The sequence below is a fragment of the Coffea eugenioides genome, chromosome 4 (assembly GCF_003713205.1).
Source record: "Coffea eugenioides isolate CCC68of chromosome 4, Ceug_1.0, whole genome shotgun sequence".
NCBI lineage: Eukaryota > Viridiplantae > Streptophyta > Magnoliopsida > Gentianales > Rubiaceae > Coffea > Coffea eugenioides.
In genome coordinates, this window is record NC_040038.1 from 36778345 (window position 1) to 36799233 (window position 20889).

At 31.4% G+C, this 20889-nt stretch overlaps 1 long non-coding RNA gene across 1 annotated transcript; it reads left to right on the forward strand.

The window, feature by feature from the left end:
• The first annotated feature begins 10856 nt into the window (after positions 1 to 10856).
• LOC113767346 lies at positions 10857 to 15038 on the forward strand. Its single transcript, XR_003468010.1, has 3 exons — positions 10857 to 11051; positions 13216 to 13293; positions 14999 to 15038. It is a non-coding gene; the product is annotated as an uncharacterized LOC113767346 (long non-coding RNA).
• The last annotated feature ends 5851 nt before the right edge of the window (positions 15039 to 20889 follow it).

Here is a 20889-nt window from a genome sequence, read left to right on the forward strand (position 1 = left end):
TGCAAATACACTAGTCTAGCTTAGCCCCTTGTGGGCATATAGTCAGTTCACAGACTCTGCTTAAAATATTTAATAGAAGTTACTAATCGGGAGCTATTTGTTATTTAGCCAAACTTTAGGGTTTGTTTGGTAGTTTGGTCAAACTTGGGGGGAGATAAATGTAATTAACCCTTATTTTTAATACGATTAGCTAGTTATATTTAGGTTTATTTCAGTTTATTCCCACAACTATTCTGTGATCAGACTTTTTGCCCTAAAGTTCTAATTTTAGCAATCAACTACCTCAAACTTAGCCTTAAAAAAAAAATAGCTCAAACTATTGATTCTTAGAACAATTTAAAAATGAGCTAGATTGGATTAAAAATTTTTATGCATTGACAGTGTAATGATTTTTTTTATACTAGTAGCATTGGATATATACCACATGTACATGATTGAATTTCAAATTTGAATTCATGATATATGGTATGATCTAAACCTATTTGTGTGATAAAAATATTTACACTGATAGTGTATAAAAAGGTTATCCTAAGAAGAATGGTGTGACTGATATACCCTTAATTTTATTTGAACTTCCAATGAAAACCTGAAAGACCTAGGCCTTTTTTTATTGGACCAAAAAAAGAAAATAATTAATAAAAGTATAGTCCATGAACAATCTTATCACTCCCAAAACCCAAATCAACACCACGATAAAGGTGGCACCACCACCACCACCACCACCAACCTTAGTAACCTTTTCAAACTCACTATAAGCAAACTAAGGTCCTGTTTGATAACTCAATTTAGCACTTAAAAGAATGTGGATTTAAAGTTCTATAAGAGGTAACAGTTGAAATTCAAATGCATGGTGGGTGGTTAATTTTCAAATTCATCTTTGAATTTCAACTGCATGTTTGGTGATTATTTTTTACTTTTAAGATGGCTGTTGATAGGTGGTGAAGGTTGAAGTACAAGTAATAGAAGCATGTAATCCTTCTTCTAGTTGGAACCTATGGTTATACATGTCAGAGTTAATTAATTATTGCCTGCTTTATGTGATGTAATGTGTATGTGTGACGTGTTTGTATTTACTCATAGTCATCATAAAACTCTGATGAGTATAATAAAAAAATGTTAAACATACACATATTTCGTGCATGATCATTTCAATTAAATAAAACTAATTGGAATGGTAGAGTGGATTGATTGGGAAACTATATCAGTTATAACACATCAAAATTAAACATAATAAATGTGAAAATTAAGAAAAAAAAGTGGGAAGAAAATAGGCAGGATTAATTGTTGTAAACAAAAATAAAATGCTTAAAATGTGACCTTAATTCATGACCAAATAAATTGTGCGCAAGAAAATACACGATTAAGTGTATAATTACAGGATGTTAAACATACATAGATGTCGTGCATTATGCTTCAATTAAATTAAACTAATTGTTATTTGGTTCCTTTCCATTTGTTACGTGGGATGATTGACATGCTAGTACAAAATCTATAATGGAAAGATTGAAGGCACAATTGATTGAGAGAAAAAAAAAAACTAATTGATAGAAGGGTTTGTCTAACAGGGTTAAGATATATTTTCAAGTATCATATTTTTAGAAATGTAAGATTAATTAGGAAAAGTAAATAAATACAAGGAAGGGTAAGTAAAATTAAATAGGAAAAATATATAAATGCAAGAGAGGTAATAAATGTTAGTATGTGTATATACATTGTAGGTTTACTGAATGTTAAATGTATTAACAAGTGCCCATATTACAAGGGGAGAGGGATGGGTTGGGTGGTAAGGGGGGATGGAGTGTAAGCAAGAGGTCTCGGGTTCGAGTCCTCCTGTTTACACTAAAAAAAATAAAAAAATAAAAAAAGAGCCCATACTACAAAAAACCCATAAGAAGAGAGTCTTCTTTAATGTATTCCACACGCACATACACATCCACACACATATTGGTTGATAATAAAGATCAAGAAAGGCAATTACTTATTTAGTAGATTGATGAGTTAGCTTTCCCATATTTTTTTGTGGTAACATAAAAACAAATTTTGGCCTATAATATGTTGCTAAGAAATTAGATTCCAAAGGAGAAAATATAATAAATAGTAAAGAAATTTTAGAAAAAGTACAAGTAATTATACAACTTGTATGGATCTGTATGCATCATATGCTAAAAATATGAAACACAAAATGATAAAAATGTAAAAATTGTCATCATTTTAGAAGTATTAACAAATAATCTAACCAAATAATGCTAGGGATTTTTCTACTGGGCACTTGCTAATATAGATAAGAAACAACCTACTTAATTAACACACTAATTATTTCATATCTTGGAAAGTTATTTTTAAGGGATTCACATACTAAGTAATATACTTAATTTTTTTTACCTAAAAATAAATATCACAAATCTTTTGTTGGCACTTATCTCAAGACTACTATTGTAGTCACTTGGCATCTATGAATAAAATGCCAGATAAATGATGTTTGGTCCATTTTGTCTCTTGAATGACTCATTAGTGTATTCATCTCCTAAACTATTATTTAATAAAATGGTATCGAGAGAGTTTTTGAAAATACTGCAGATTAAAACGTTGTTATTCATTCTTTCAATTAGAAAGTACTTGAAGTTCAAGTGTATCTTAGTTTGTATCATTATTCATGAATACAAAATTAATGATGTTTTTTCTTTATTTTTCTTTTTTGTCTTTAAAGTACAAAATTGATTGGGGATTTGCAGAAGGCGATCACCAGAAAAATATTGAAAAAGATTTATTTTGTCAATTTTTTTTGAATTTATCATTTGTTTTTTTGTATTTTTTAAAAAGTCTTAATAATTTACTATTTTATGTCTTCTTCAAAAATAAATTATATTTTTCCTTTCAATTTGTCATTATGGGGATGTAAAGTTCCAACTTCATAATAGTCTCTCTCTCTCTCTCTCTCTTAATAAGCCATAATGGTTTTATTTTGGTTTGGTTTAGAATCCAGGAACCAACTCTCTCTTTGCAATTAAAAAAATAAGATTATAAAAATAAGTCACTTTAGGAACGTAGATAGTATTATACATCTTTTAGACCAAAAAATATAAGAATAATACCACAAAGTTGGTCATACTTTGTTTCTCAGTTTTACAAAATGAATTATCAGATTTCTAAAATTATTAGTAAATTGATCAAAAGTTGTTATAAAAAAGAAAGTAAGAAAGGAAGAGAATTAATTGTTACAAAAAATAGAAAAAGAATAAAAAAGTAGGAACTCAATATGTTGATTAAAATTTGTTATAAATAAGGACATAATGCATTATAGGAAAAAATTTAAAATTACCCAAATTTTAGTAATAGTAATTTCTGATATGTAATCAAGCCAAATATTCAGTATACATTGGATATATATAAGTAGATATATGTATATGTATATAGAAAAAACTGTAAACTGATTGATAAAAAGATTTACTAAGACATAATTAATACAAATGTATATAAGGCAAAAACTAATGAATTGAGTGAGAAATGAAGAAGTGAAAAGGGAAGAGAATTAATTGCTATCAAATATAGAAAAAGAATAAAAAAACCTAAACACATAAAAATTAAATATGTCCATTTGGCGAACTGAATAAGTAAGGAATTAATTGTTACCAAAAAAAATAAAAGTAGGAAATTTGTGTTGATTGAAATTTTTTATAAATGTAAATAACAAATTCTAACAAAAATAAAAATTGGCCAAATTTTTGTAATAGTAACTTCTAATATAAAATTTAGCCAAATAATAAGAATACAAGATATGATTGGAGAGAAATATAATTAAAAAAACTATAGGTTGATTGATACAAACATATATAAGGTAGAAAATAATAAATTGATTGAAAGTTTCTATAAATAAGGAAGTGAAAAAATAAAAGGAATTAATTGTTACCAAAAAAGAATTAAAAAAATGCAAACATTAAAGGGTTAATTACATTAACATAACTCGAGATTTGACCAAACTACCAATCAAACCTCAAGGTTTAACCAAATAACAAATGTCCCCTTATACATAAGTTCTGTTAAATAAGTTAAAATAGAGCCTGTGAAAAGACCAAATGCCCATAAGTTTAAACTATCTGGTTACAAGAAAGCAGCATTTACACGGATATACCTCTTTTTATTTTATTTTCTATTTCTTGTTAAGTTTTTTTAATCCATTTCTTATGTCATCTCCTTCCTTGCAAATTTTTTTAGAAGCTTTCAAAGTAGCACCATGACAGCAACTATTGACACTATGATACGGATTTAGCAAAGGTCGCACTCAAGAATACTAGACCTTTTTTTATATAGATTGCAATTCCGGAATCCAAAATGCCCACAATGCTGCCAAATGAGCCTAGATAAGAGCCCTGCAGCTCGCCGTTACCGGTTACAGTAGTACGATGACGGGTTTTAGCAAAGTTCGCACTCAAGACTAGATTTTTCATATAGATTGCAATTTTGAATTCCAAAAACGCCTATAATGTTGCCGAATGAGCCTAAATAGAGTAAATCACCTAAGACCAAAATCTACAAACTATATATCAAAGTTATTCATATGAAATTCAGAACACAAAAAACCAAGAAAACCCCCCCTCACAAACAACAAAGTCTCCCCTGAGATTTGAAATTACAAAAATTACCACATAACTACATGGTCTTTACAAATAAAGAGAACTTCACCACAAGAGATGATTCTTTTCTTACCTTTTGGATGCATATAACTTTTAATTGGATTTGAGTTGTATGGATTTAATTTTATTTATCTATGAGTGCAGGTACCCGTACTCCTAGTATTTGACTGATGCATGAATGTGGACATTCCTTTTGATAGTGAAGAAGACCAAGAGCAAAAAATGGAGATGGTGGTCGTGGTTGGAGCAAGTGGGCTGGTAAGCCAAAAAGGGAAGTAGGAACGGTAGAAGAAGGTGATTGTAGTGGACTCGATTAGTTGCTCCATTTTGGTTAAGTTTTGTCGCTGTTTTCTTTTTAGTATTATTGTTTCTTTTGATACAATGAAATTACTGGATATGTATAAGCAAAAAAACAAGTGCATTTTGGTTTTATTCTTTTAATTTAATTAGAAGACAACGTGCTTAGGTATCTGATTATGTTTTTGCTTTCCCTTTGTGTTTATATAAGAAGTTGAGTTTTTTTCTTTACAATTTGTTACCAGTATTTTTTTTATTTCAGCTATATTTTCAATTTTGTCAAAATTTTCTAATTTTAAACTTTTTTTATTTTCTAATTTGTTAGAAAAGGGCATTTTTGGGCTCTCAAATAAATTCATTGCTGACATTGACAGATTATCTAACGTCTATAGATGCTAGGGGGCTTTTTGTTAAACGTTTGGTCATTCAAAGGGTTAGATTGTTATTTGCTCAAAATTTGAGCTTGATTGGTAATTTGGCTTTACCTCAAGGGAGGTAAATGTAATTAACCCAACATTAAATTTGTCCATGTGACGGTAAGGTAGATAGTCCACTTGGTGGAATGTTAATGTAGCTAACTCATATCTTGCTAAAATCGGAATTCAATATTGTTTTATCATATATTCCTAATAGTTTTATGTCCATGCTATGCATGAAAACTATAACTGCTTAAAAATAGCTTAAAATTTTTAGAATAATGTAGGGATTTAATCATTTAAATTTATGTCCTTTGCTACGTAGGGATTTAAAAATTTGAATTAAACTATTAGATAATTATTAGATGGCATCAATCAAAATTATTAAAAAACTTTGAAAAATAACACATGTCAGATTGTTGGAGACCTTCTAGAACATATCAACTGATGCATGGCATATACGAGCATTATGTTCTATTCTACGTACGGGAACTACAAAATAGGTAAAAGTAATTTAAATTTTAGAATAAAATGTTTAACAATTTTATTACCATAAAAAAACTAATTAATATCTTTATAATTACATGCAATTAAGTCATTCTTTTTAATTTGTAAAAATAAATGATATGGTGCATACTAAACTTTAGAAAAAGCTAAAAATAATTGCAAACTCTATAAAATTGTCTTGTTTGTATTACTATTTTTTAAAAACTTTTATAAAAAATGTACCATAGTGATTTGATGTATGTGAAGTAAAAAGGCGATTGACAAATATATTTATGGAAAACATAAAAATTATTAAGAAGATTTGAACTGGTGAAGTACATGGAAATTACAAATTTTCATAATCAATTTACAACTTTTGCAATAAATTGAATAAAATTATATAATAAAAGATCATTTAAGATCCTTGGAGGTTGGGTATAAGATTTTTGTACAAATATGTACATATTAGCGTTTAAAATGTATAGCATTTTGCACTAATTAATCGCAATATATTTGCAACAATGAAATTGATTGTTTTTATATGATTTAAAAGCATTATATTCTTGTTTAAACTCTTTATAATAAGAATTGGTAAAACTCTTTAAGAGGGTTGAGGTAAAAAATTTATCACTTTTATCTTTATCTTTATAAAGTACTCACATGTTGATACCTATTAGTTTGTTAAATTATTAATTGAATTTATAATATCTTATGTACAAAAATATATTGTAAATGACAATATGCATTATTTGCCATTCGCAATTAAAGGAAATGTTAATGTACAAAATTTTACTTCAAAAGGCTTATTGATGAGTTAGTTTAACTAAGGATTTTTTTTTGCTTAAAGGAAATGTTAAAGAAAAAATTTACCTAGATAGACTTTTTGATAATTAGTTTAGCAAAATTTTTTGTCTAAAGTATAGAGATTTAAGCATTTGAACTAAACTAATAGATAATCAATATATAACATTCACTGAATTTATTAAAGAATAAAACAATTCACAAATCTTAACAAATGACACATGACAAAGTATTGGAGAGGTTCTAGAAGATATGGATTGGTGAATAGTATGTATTTGTGTGTATTTTGTGGTCCCTTTTGGGTACCATTCCCTCAACTTATATTTTTTTACTAAAGATAATTGTCTAAATTTTAAATATTTAACAATATTTAATCTAAGGGTCTATAACATTTCTTTCACCATTCAACGATGAATTTTACTTGTAGGTATGATACCCAAAAGGGACTGTAGAATTTATATTTAAAGTGAAAAAAATGAAGGGAATTAATTGTTACCAAAAAAGAAAAAGAATAAAAAACAGAAAAAATGCAAACATTAAATACGTCCACATAGCGAAAAGATAGACAGCGTTTGAAACTGTGGATTCATGGATAAAAAATCGAGAAAGACAAAATCAATAAATACGTGTATAAAGTAGGAAATTCATACGTTGATTGAAATTTGTTATAAAAAAGGAAGTCATGAATTATAGAAAAATTAAAAATTGTCCAAATTTTGATGGTTGTAAATTCTAACATATATTCAAACTAAATACTAACAATACAAAAAATGATTGCAAAGAATTAGAAAATGAAAAAACTATAAGTTTATTAATCATAAATGGTTTAGTAAGACATAATTAATACAAACATATATAAGGCAAAAATTAATAAATTGATTAAAAGTTGCCATAAATAAAGAAGGGAATTAATTATTACCAAAAAATAAAAAAATGAAGAGATCAATATGTTGATTGAAATTTGTTATAAATGCTTAAGTAATGAATTATAGGAAAAAAATTCCAAAATTTAGTAATAGATCTTCTAATATAAAATCAAGCCAACTAATAAATTACAAAACATGATTGGAGAGAAAAAACTATAAGTTGATTGATAAAATGATTTTGATAAGGCATAATTAATGCAAATGTATATGAGACGGAAACTTGTAATAAATGAGGAAGTGAAAAATGAAAGGGATTAATTGTTACTAACAAATAGAAAAAGAATAGAAAAACCAAGAGAACGCAAATATTAAGTACATCCACATGGTAAATAGATAGATAGCCCATTTGGCAAAAGATTAGAGTAGTTAAGTTAACAACCTTTCAAAATCGAAACTAAACATTGTTCTTTATAAATATAAATATATATCTATATATATGTATATATATGTATGTATATGTATGTATATATATGTGTGTATATATATATATGTGTATGCATATATATGTGTGTGTGTATATATATGTGTATATATATATATGTGTATGTATATATAAAACAGTGTTGGAGTAGATCTACTTCACCAGTTTTTTGGCAATCCTGCATCAGGAGGTCATGCTCAATTGCCTTACTTGTTGATACTTTGTTAATTGATCTTGGTTAAGTTGTCCACAACATATTTAGCAATAGAGTACATTAATAAACAGGACACATTATTGGCAATAATAATCAATAAACCATGCCACAAAACACATCTTAGCATGAAGAGTAGAATTATAGCCAATATTCATATTGTACGCCAACAAAAATACCAAGGAATGACTGCGAAATAATCATCAAAACACATATCTCATCATGAAGAGTAGAATTATAGCCAATATTCATATTGTATCCTAGCAAAAATACCAAAGAATGTGTTAGAACAATAACAAAAAAATACTATAAAATGGCTACAAAACTAACTAAAAAAGGTTTCAAATCATGATAACAAATCACTTTTCATAAGGGTTTATTCGTCCACTAGAATGTGCAAAAAATCAAGGATGAATTTCTAAGGATAAGATGAAGTTTGGCTGCAAAATTTTACACTAAGTTGTTACAATCCGCAAGAACAAAGGAGAAAAGCAGTGATTTTCTAGAGTTTGTAGGTCTTTTTGTCTGTAGCCAAAAGGCCCCAAATTGATCCATATAAATAAGGTTTCATGTCCTCTAAATAGGTAATAACCATTAGAAATATGTTTGGAGTTGTATCTCTTCAAATGATGGTTGAAACCTAAAAGGTTGCTAACGAAATGCAGAAAGCTACATCAAGTATTCTGTTTGAATTTTCAATATTTTCAATATTCTAATAATCCCCTGCTATTTTCAACATATTAAAAATTTCTTCATGGATCACTAAAAAATTTTGATAATCTATGCATAAACAATGGTATCTTTCGATTGAACCATCATCCTAGTGTTAATTGATTATAACTTATTAATATTATTTGGTAGACAAGCTTTGAACTAAGAGTATATGTAACAAGCCACATAAATTAACATACATAGATTCACTTCTTTTTAATTTGTTTGTACATGTGATACATTAGATCTTGTATCCCTATCCTTCGTGGATGTGTTCAAGGTTAAGCCCTAAACTTGTGGATGCCATCAATCAAACATTCATATAGGCAAGCTCTTAATGCCCCCACCATTTGTGGCATTTTGCAAGACTTGTTAAGAACTCTAAGTTCAACCTTCCAATTTCAAAGTAGGGAAAAAATCACACTACACCTTTTGGGATGTTTTGTAGTGTTCAAATCACTATATTAATGTACTTTTACTCATTGAATTCAAGGCTAATTGTTATAACTAGCGTTGAATCGAGGTTTCATTGTTAACGATTCATGGATTGGATTTTAACTCCGTCCTTTGTGATGTTTTAACTATCATTTCCTTTGTTAATCCTGTGCTTAAATGATCAGCCAAGTTCTCTTTTGATCTTACAAAATCTATGGTTATGACACCATTTGTGATCAAATTTCCTACTAGACTATGTCTTAATCCAACGTGTCTAAATTTGCCATCATACACTTGGCTATAAACTTTAGCAAGTGCAGTAGCATTATCATAGCGTATGGAAATTGTTGAAACTGTCTTTGGCCACATTGGCATCTCGTGTGGCAAATTTCATAACCATTCAGCTTTTTGCTAGCTGAAACTAAAGCTATAAATTCAGTTACCATGGTGGAGTTGGTTATGCATGTTTGTTTCTTGAATGCCCAAGAAATTGCTCCTCCATCTAACATAAAGACCCAACCACTTGTAGAAGAATGATCATCTTTATTTGTCATCCTACTAGCATCCGAATAATCATCTAACACTGAAGGGCAGCTGTGAGGACCCGAAAAATTTTCTTATTTCATTTTATTTTACTGGCTTAATTAATTATTTAATTCGACTATTTAAAAATCTATTTATATGGAAAAACGCCTCTCTTATGTTTTTAAAGCGTTTTGTTAGAAAAGTTACTTTTCGAAAACTCGTTTAGTTCAGAACAACGAGTACCCATGTTTCAAGACTACATTTGAATTGAGAGCGTATTAATTTTGGAAAAATAAGAATGATCAATAGTAGATTAAGAAAAGTCGTGAGGACTCGTAAAATTTATTTATTTTAAACTCCTATTACGAGCTTATTTAAATATTTAAATGCCCGTTTACCCTGAATATTATTTTGTAACCTTTTTAGACCCGATTACATGGAACTATGACTTACATGTATTTTTAAAATGACTTGTTATGAAAATTAATTTTTGAAAGCTCATTTAGTGAGAATAGTGAATGCGCATTTGGAGACAGTGATCGATTAAGAGTACAATAAGTTTTAAAAATTGGAGACTTATACAATGGTCCTAAAATAGGTAATTTTATGTTGAAGTACTCAAGTGATAATTAGTAGTACTATCGTTATAAGAATTTCTTAGAGGATTCGCTTTATTGCGCTTAAATCGGAAGTACGCGTTTTTACGTGCGCGATTAATTGAGGGACTTAAGGCCATTATTTTTGGACTATTAAGAGTGAATAACAATAGTATGTATACAAGTGCATTAGAGGTTTAGTGTACTAGTGAAATAAACCCGAGAGGAATCGAGCACGAAACGCGCGTGTACGCGCACTATTCTTAGTTGACTTTTGGAGCATTTTGGGCCACACATTATTAAGCTTCTCATGGGTGCATCACACTAGATCAAAACCCTTCAATTCATCATCTAAAGTGGCGTGCAACACTCTCATTCTCTGCTCTAAGACAACCGTGCACCTCAAGAAGAAAACCCACCAAAGTTCATTTTTCCTTCATCGAATCTTCACTGATCCTCCACCAAATCACACCAAAATTTCACCATACATAGCTAATCACTTGGAGACTGCACTATGCTAAGAAAAAGGGGCTGTTTTCACGGTTTTCTTGGGCCAAGGAGGGACCGAAAATTTCTGCTTTGGACACCAAATGAAGTAAGTAACGATCAACTACCGAAATCTCGATTTATGGAAGTTCTAGTGCTCATATATACTCATGCATGTTAGTGGGTAGCATTATTTTGAGGAAAATTTGGTTGTGTGGGCTCTATGAACTCCCACCTTGGATATATCGACTGATTTGTGATGTTTTGATGGTAATAATGTTTATTTAGTGCTTAAACTAGTGGATTAATGTTGGGTTGTTAATAGAAACTCAAGGATGGTGCAATGACCAAAAGTGACCATTTTGCCCCTGCTTTGTTCGAGCACTTTGGTGTGAAATTTTGAGATTCTAATGGCTTGCTTATGTTGTTTACATGTTATATTGAGTGTGTAAAATGTTTCATTGAAAAATAACTTGATTTGGTCACCCAAATGTTGGATTTACGAAAGCTTAGAAATCTGGAAACTATTCCCGTATTCACCCAGGTAGTGTTTTTGTTTCGGCTATATCTTTTTACTCCAATGACGAAATCGAGTGCCGTTTTTGGCACTAGAAATTAGACATTCCCAGCTTTCCAACGGTATAAAATGCACATTTTGGTCCCATCTGAGTGAGCCAAACCACTCGTTTGAAAATTGCTGTCCTGTTTCATTGTTTCCTGGAAGGCAGCGCATGAGCTGTAACTTGATGCTCACGAATGAGCTGGTTATGGACAGATTTTGAAAACAGTTTCTTCTGAGAAAATATATCCTTATGAGTCTATTTTCCAACGCCACCAACCATGCTCAATTCCGAGTTGAATTGAGTGAATTATGATCAAATTACAGACCTGGATTTTTGCTTGAAAATCCTTTGTTGGCTAGTTAAATGGCCTAGCTTGATTTGGGACTTGTTGTTTTGGAAACTTTGATGTCAAACATCTACCAAACTTTATATTGGATGTTCCTTGGACTTTTTTTCACAAATAAACTAGATTTGGGTTGGTTGCATTGGACAAAATGTTTAAAAAGGAAAGAAGAGCTAGAAGACAGTTTTACCTTGGGAAATTTCTTGAAATTTGATGGTTTAGTTAACTACCTTCCCGTGTGAATGTTCAAATGAAATTTGATAGAAGAGTAGTACTCATATGGAGGTTTAATTGTGCAAAATTTGGTAATATTCTAATACCATTTTGATATGCAAATGATGTCACAAAATTCGCTCATCAAATCTGGAAAACTTTTCCTTTTCTCTTAGCCAAATGGTCAAATCTAATTTGGGGAGTTATATTTCAAAAATTTGGATGTCAATGGTATTTAAATTGCTCAGTGGATGTTTATGAACTCTTGGTTTCAATAATGGAGAGATTTGGAACTGATTTCATGGTACAAAAAGTTTGTAACAAAAGAAAAGTGAGAAGGTAGTTTAGCCTTGAAACTCTTCATAAACTTTAGTTGTTTTAATGACTGCCTTACCGTGAGAGTTTTTGTATGAAACTTGGTAGAAATGTTGTCCACACATGGAAGATTTAGTGTACCAAGTTTGGCGTATTTCCAATGCCAACTCGATGACCAAATGATACTTCGAATCTAGTCTTCAAACCTGGAAAATAGCCCAACAGTCTTAACTTTTTCAGCAACTTGGAGCTACTATATCTTGGTACTCAAAACTCCGATTCTTGTTCCGTTTGTTGTGTTTTAAACTTTGTTTGTAACTCTAATTGAGTTCTAAATTTCATAGGCTAGTTCATATTCTGTGAATTTTACCGAATTTCCAAAGTTGGCCAAAAACCAATCCCGAAGCTGTTTTACGAGTCCAAAACAGCAACTTTGAGCTGATTTTGGAATACCTTCCAGATGGAATCATGGAAAAATATCTTCTAGAAACTTTTAGTACTTTGGAAGGGGTTTCCAACGGTACCAAGTTTTCCAATTTTGGACCTATATAGTGCAAGATACGATTTTTCTAAGATTGACACACAAAGCAGAAATTTGCCAATTTCTTAGAAAATGAAATTTTGGAAACTTGACTTCTTTCTTGATATCAATTGAGCGTTTTGAACTCGATTTCATGGGAAATGCTAGTCTCTCTCTCTTCAGACTTTGAAGCTTCACTCTTGAACTTCGAGTTGAGAGAACTGAAGCTCTCTTTTAAGATTTTGACTTAGTCTAAATGAGTGCGCATCCTTTCTTGGTAAATGCATGATTTTGAGTGAAGTAATTATTATTTGCTCAGGCGCTCAAGGGGACCTTCAAGAGGATCTCACGGGAGATGCTTAAAACAATCGGTTGTACTTGTTTCGTGAACCACTTGGTGAGTGTTCCATATAGGAGTACGTGAATTGAATAAATCTATAACATGCTTATTCCATGGTCATTAAGTGTTAAGTGCTACTTGTTAAGTATTTACCACACTCATGCATATTTAAGTAAGATATACTTGAATTACTCGACATGAAGTACTTGAAGTGCTTATACTTGAATCACTCGACATGAAATATTTGAATGGTATATTTATGTGATGTGTTTAAATGATTAATGATGCTATGGCTGCATAAGTCGGTTGGAGGGAATCTCCTCGACTCTTAAATGGTAAAGTGAGAAACGGCCAATGGCGGCCTATTAAAATGACTAATGTCTACCAATTAATCATGATTACGACCGTTAATCGTCAACCGTTTACCGTAATTACTTACCATTTTTCTATCTATTTGATTACCTGGTACTTGATTACTTGATTACCGTAAATTACATGTTCACATGAAATTATCAAATATTGCTTACGTGTTTATGTATTAATTGTTGCTAGTAATTGCTCATATGAAATTGTCCACCATTTTAAGGCGAGTGTGTACTTTATCTCACTCGACCTACCAAAAGAATAAATTTTTACCGTTCGCCAAGTTACTTGATTCCTTGTGCATGTTGTAAGTTCTACGCTGAACTTGGGCCCTGCCCTTGGTTACTGACCTACTCGAGCCAGGACTAGGCTCGGTCGGGTAGGTTGGAACCCTAAACCACCGTTTCGGTATACTCGAGTATTACTAGGGGTGGCAATTCCTGACACGACCCGAAAACACGACACGAACCTAACACGAAATTAATGGGTTTGGGTTGAGGTTTCGAGAGTTCGGGTCAGAATCGGGTCGAACCCGATGAACCCGAAAATAAAACAGGTCAATTTTGGGTCAACCCGTGGTGACCTGATATGACCCGATGTGACCCGTTTATGAATTAAAACTAATTTAATAAACATAAAAATTATTTTATCTAACTAAACTAAATCATTTTTTTTCCAAAGGCATTAATTACTTAATCCTAAATGAATTTATTTAACTTGTGTGAAGTTAAAATTATTATATTTGGACAAATAATATATTATGTTATTTTTTACTTTTATGCTGTTTTAATTTATTTTATATTTGGTTTGGGATAAAACACTTTTATGGTGTTTAATTTATTTTAGATTTGGTTTGAAATTATTTATTTAAATTTTTATTACTTGATGATGTAATTAATTTTGTGAAAAATTGATTTTATTAGAAATTACAGTGATAAATTAATAAATTAAAATTAAGTTTCGGGTCATTTCGGGTCGACCCGCCAACCCGAAATTTTCGGGTTCGTGTCAGGTACCCTAACCCGTTTCGGGTTGGCGGGTCGGGTTCGGGTCAGCAGGTTCTTTGTTATACTTAAGCCTCAACCCGACCCGCCAACCCGAACCCGACCCGATTGCCACCCCTAAGTATTACCACTGGAGGGATAAGGCGATGGCCAGACAGTACCGTGGGAACCAGAAGTTATAAGGTGCAGTTGCCCGAAATAGTTCCAATGGAACACCGTATCCTTCAATATGTGTTTATTTCTGCATAATGATAACCGTTTCATGATAATGTGCCAATGTGAAATCTCGAGCTATACATGAGTTATGCTAATTACTCGTACATTGGTTATTGTCTCATGTCTTGGAACCTCACTGGGCTGTGTAGTTCATTCCACGATTTTGTTTTCCCTAACAGGGTTCGAGACCAAGAGTACTCGTGAATAGTACTAGATTGTTATCTTTTGGAAAACTTTAAGTTGTATTACAGCAGATGGCCGTAGTAAATATTCTTTTGGGTTGTATTAAGTTTGAGAGCTGATTTATTGTAAGTGTGAGATATTTCGGAGTACTTTTATTATGTATTGAAGTTATTTGAAGTATTCTTAATCTTGAATTATGGATTGTACCGAGTCCTGGCGAGAGTTGGGCAGGCGTCCCGCGGATACCCTTTGGTTCGCCTTAGGGAGAAGTGGAGGCGTCACAGCAGTCACTATAGCAAATGCCATAGTCTTTGATATGTTTTAGATACCTCGAGGCTGTAGTTAACCTAACCAATGCTATTTTCTTGGATTGCTTGTTTATCTACTTAATACGTCTATAGCAAAAGCAATATTTGGCCTTGTACATGTCATTGTATGCATCAAACGTCTAATCACTTTGGCATAATCCAATTTGAGACATAAGATTACCAATATTTTTAACAGACTCAATCTTTGGATCAATGGGAGTTAAGGTAGGTTTACAATCTTGATTATTGAAATGACTAAAAATCTTCTCAATGTAATGAGATTGTGAAAGCAAAATTTGTCCTTGCTCTCTCTTAATTCTTATTCTTAGGATAATATTAGCCACTCCTATATCCTTTATTTCAAACTCGTATAGTAGCAACTTTTTGGTGTCACTGATTTGTTCTAAGTCAGTACCAAAGATTAACATATTGTCCACATACAAGCAACTAATGACCCTTTTACCACTCATATACTTACTATATATACATTTGTCTCACTCATTAAGCTTGAATCCACTAGCAAGTATTATTTGGTCAAATTTTTGGTACCATTGTTTTGGAGCTTGTTTTAATTCATGTAAGGACATTATAAGTCTACGCACTTTGTGCTTTTGCCCAAGTACTACAAACCCTTTGGGTTGTTTCATGTACACTTCTTTATCCAATTCACCATTAAGAAATGCTATCTTGACATCCATGTGGTGAATTACTCCTTTTGGATTGAAGCTATCACAAATAGCACTCTTATGGTAGCTATTCTGGCTATCAGTGAGTATATATCAAAATAATCAATCCTATGTTTTTGAGTAAACCTCTTGAGTTTGACAAAAAAAGAGTAAACCTCTTGACAACTAACATGACCTTAAACTTGTCTATGGTTCCATCTATCTTCAATTTCTTCTTGAAGATCCCTTTGCAATCAATTGGTTTACAACTTGGTGGTAAATCCACTATCTCCCAAGTTTTATTAGCCATAATTGAGTCCATCTCATCATTTATAGCCTCCTGCCAAAATGAAGCATCATGCGACTTCATTGCTTCATCAAATGTTTAAAATTGGCATCGGTATTAAAGCAATAAGGAATAGTGTTACTTATTTTATTCCTTGTCCCTTCAACAAGGTGAATAACAAAATCTGAACCAAAAGACTTCACCTTTTTGGCTCTTTTGCTCCTTCTTGGTTCAATGATTTTATTTTCATTGTTTAAGCTATCTTTAGGTGATTCATTTTAATTTAGTGCTTTATCAATTTCTTTAGATATAGAGTTGAATCTTTTCTCATAAAAAATAGCATCTTTTGATTCAATAATCGTGTTAACTGATATTGAATCATTAGGTTCTATTACCATGAATCTACAGGTCTTGCTATTTTGTGCATATCCTAAGAAACTACTCTCAACACCTCTTTCATCTAATTTCCTTTTCTTAGGTTCAAGAACTTTGACAATGGAGTTAAACAATCCCAAACTCTCAAATGTTTGAGATTCAGCTTTTGATTATACCAAAGTTCATAAGTAGTTATAGAGTTCCTTTTATTTGGAGCTCTATTTAATATGTAACAAGTTGTAAGTACAGCTTCTCCCCAAAAATCTTGACTTTAACTAGAACTTGATAGCATTGCATTCACCATTTCCATAAGTACTCTATTTTTCCTTTCAACCACACCATTTTGTTGAGGTGTGTATGGAGCGGTGACTTGATGTTTAATACCATTGGACTCAAAAATTTTCTTTTGATAATACTACCACCACCACGGTCGATTCTTAAACATTTAATTAGATTGCCACATATATATCTTAAACATATGCATGACTTCATCTATTGAGTGTAACAAATATACAAAATAAAATATACTGCAATCATCAATAAATGTGGCAATATACTTACTTGTTTCCCCCTAAAGATATAATGCCATGCAAATCACAAATATCACTATAAACAAGATCTAATTTGTTTATTTTCATTTCAATCTTTGGAAATGGCTTTCTAGTGATTTTAGTTAACATGCATGCTCTACATTTACCGTTTTTGTTTTGTACATATTTAGGCAACAAATCAAATTTGATCATATCATAAATCCTTCTATAGTTAACGTGTCCAAGTCTATTATGCCACAAAGTAGTGGAAGACTCAAGCACATAAGTGAAAGATATACTCTTATTCATCTTATTAATTGATATGACATTTAGTTTGAACATGCCATTACAAGGATAGCCCTTTCCAACAAATATACTACCCTAGAAGAGTACAAACTTATCAACCTCAAATACAAGTTTAAATCCAAACTTATTCATCAAATTACCCGAAACTAGATCTTTCTTACTTCCAGAACAAATAGTAAATTTGTGAGAGTAACAATATGTTTAGATGTAAACTTTAAATTTACTTCCCCAACCTCTTTAATTGGAGCAATCACTGCATTGCCCAAATATACAACGAATTGTTCATCATCTACTTCCTTCAAAGACTTGAAAAAATCCATGTTCTTGCACGTATGGCGGGTAACACCCGAATCAATCCACCAAGAAAGATCTTTTTCAACTATGTTAAGTTCAGAAATCATAGCCACAAGACTCTTGATTTCATTGTTCAAAGAATCAGGGTTCTCCATCTTCTTCTTTTTGAGAAGTTTGCACTCATATTTTTAATGCCCTTCCTTCTTGCAATGGTAGCATTTCCTCTTTTCTTCCTCTTATTTAGGGGTGGCAATCGGGTCGGGTTCGGTTTGGCGGGTCGGGTTGAGGCTTAAGTATAACAAAGAACCTGCTGACCCGAACCCGACCCGCCAACCCGAAACGGGTTAGGGTACCTGACACGAACCCGAAAATTTCGGGTTGGCGGGTCGACCCGAAATGACCCGAAACTTAATTTTAATTTATTAATTTATCACTGTAATTTCTAATAAAATCAATTTTTCACAAAATTAATTACATCATCAAGTAATAAAAATTTAAATAAATAATTTCAAACCAAATCTAAAATAAATTAAACACCATAAAAGTGTTTTATCCCAAACCAAATATAAAATAAATTAAAACAGCATAAAAGTAAAAAATAACATAATATATTATTTGTCCAAATATAATAATTTTAACTTCACACAAGTTAAATAAATTCATTTAGGATTAAGTAATTAATGCCTTTGGAAAAAAAATGATTTAGTTTAGTTAGATAAAATAATTTTTATGTTTATTAAATTAGTTTTAATTCATAAACGGGTCACATCGGGTCATATCAGGTCACCACGGGTTGACCCGAAATTGACCTGTTTTATTTTCGGGTTCATCGGGTTCGACCCGATTCTGACCCGAACTCTCGAAACCTCAACCCAAACCCATTAATTTCGTATTAGGTTCGTGTCGTGTTTTCGGGTCGTGTCAGGAATTGCCACCCCTACTCTTATTGTTCTTGTTGGGTTGATCTTTCAATTGATTGGATTTCTTGTTGTCTTTGGACTTGCTTGTTTGTCCCTCTTCAACCACATTCACTTTGGAAGTAGGATCTGAGTCCTTTTCTTCCTCCTTTGGTTGAACACCTTTGTTCTCCTACATTCTAAACTCCTCCTTGACATGAAACGAGTTAACAAGACCAAGAGTGATCTCTCCCTTTTTGTATTTGAAATCTCTCTTGAAATTCTTTCAATAGGGTGGTAGTTTATCAATTATGGAACTAACAACAATTATTTCATCGATGAACATATTGTGTTGAGAAAAATGTTTAAGCATCTTTTCAAGTTTAGCAAACTAATCCATAGTAGGCCTTTTGTCTACCATTTTATAGTTAAAGAAACTAGATATAAGAAATTTCTTACTTGTTGCATCCTTCCTCATGTACCTTGCTTCTAACTTGTCCCAAAGTTTCTTGGCTATTGTCACCGCATGATAGACATCGAAAAGCCTGTCACTCATTGCATTGAGAATGTGTCCCCTACATATCTCATCACTTGTGTCCCGTTTTGCCTATTGCGGATGTCATCCAGTGTCTCTTCTTCATCATTTGTTACAAGCCTTGGAGTAGTTAGAACGTACACTACTTTGAGGGCTACAAGAAGGAAATGCACTCGCTTCTTCCAACGAATGAAATTTCCTCCATCAAAATGGTTAAGTTTAACGATATTGGAAGCCAAATCTTTTATAATGCTTGCCATTTCAAGAGAGGAATAAAGTCTTGAGATTGTTAGAACAATAACGAAGAGAATACTATAAAATGACTGCAAAATTAACTAAGAAAAAAGTTTCAAATTGTGATTACAAATTACTTTTCTTCAGGATTTGTTGTCCACTACAATGTGCAAAAGATCAAGAACGAATATTCTCTAAAATGAAATGAAGTTTCGTTGCAAAATTCTGCACTAGGTTGTTACAACCCCCAAGAACAAAAAAGAGAAGAGTAGTGATTTTCTAGAATTTGTAGGTCTTTGTTTGCAACCGAAAGACCCCAAATTGATCCAAAGGTTTCATGTCCTTTAAATAGTTATTAATCGTTAGAAATATGTTTGTATTTGTATCTCTTCAAATGATGATTGAAACCTCAAAGTTTGCAAATGAAACGTAGAAAGCTGCTTCAAGGATTCTGTCTGAACTTTCAATAATTGAAAATATTTTGATAGAATGTCTGGAAAATAATCCACCTATACAAGCCATCTTGTTGGAAACATTAGCACCATCAACATGCAAAATGATTTGATCATGAGAGAAACAATGCCATTGCATAAGAGACTGGAGAAGGGATTCCAAAGGATGGTTATAAATCAAAAACCATATTTGGCTATATGAAGAATTTCTAAAAGTTCAAAGGTTGGTAATTAAACTTTAATTATTGCTTGTTTCCTATTTCATAGCCATCTCTCGCAATGGTTTTTTTTTTTTTTCTCTTTCGTTCTTTTTCCTTATTGCATAATAGCTTTTAGCTTTGGGTTTTGGATGTCTGACATCCTTTATTCCAGGCAATGACTCTTTTGGTTTTATTGAAAAATCACCATATTTTCTATTTTGCATATTTTTTTGAATCAAAGTTTTGGCTGCATAGTCATGTAATCATGAATTTAATTTCTCCTACAATTAATATGTTCAATATGATAGTTTTTTATTGCCTTTTGTAACAATATTTTATTTTTTCTTTTGCCATTGTTCTGGTTTTTCATACATATGTTCTCCTTTAAGTTTTTTTTTTTAAATTTTAAAACTTTCTTCCCTATGTTTTGTGCTAATTTAATTGTATGAAAGTTTATATATTGATTTGAGTTATTATGAATTTTGTGGTTCCCCTGTTGTCCCGATAACTTAGATAATGACTGACTAATAAGTTTGGTTTCACGATATTTTCATATAGGTCAAAGAAATTGTTCTTAAAGGGGTAGTGAGGCAGAATTTTGTGAAAAAGATATGCAACATTTCTTTCCAAACATAAAAAGGTATAGAACATGATACTGGATTTACTTTTGCTACGTTATCTACTTTTGATTATGAGTTAATTGGTTATAACGTACAAACCCAATAAATTACTTGCACATATTTTTTAAAAATGTGTTCTATTTTGTTATTTAAAATTAGATCTTGATTACATACATCCTTGTTTGT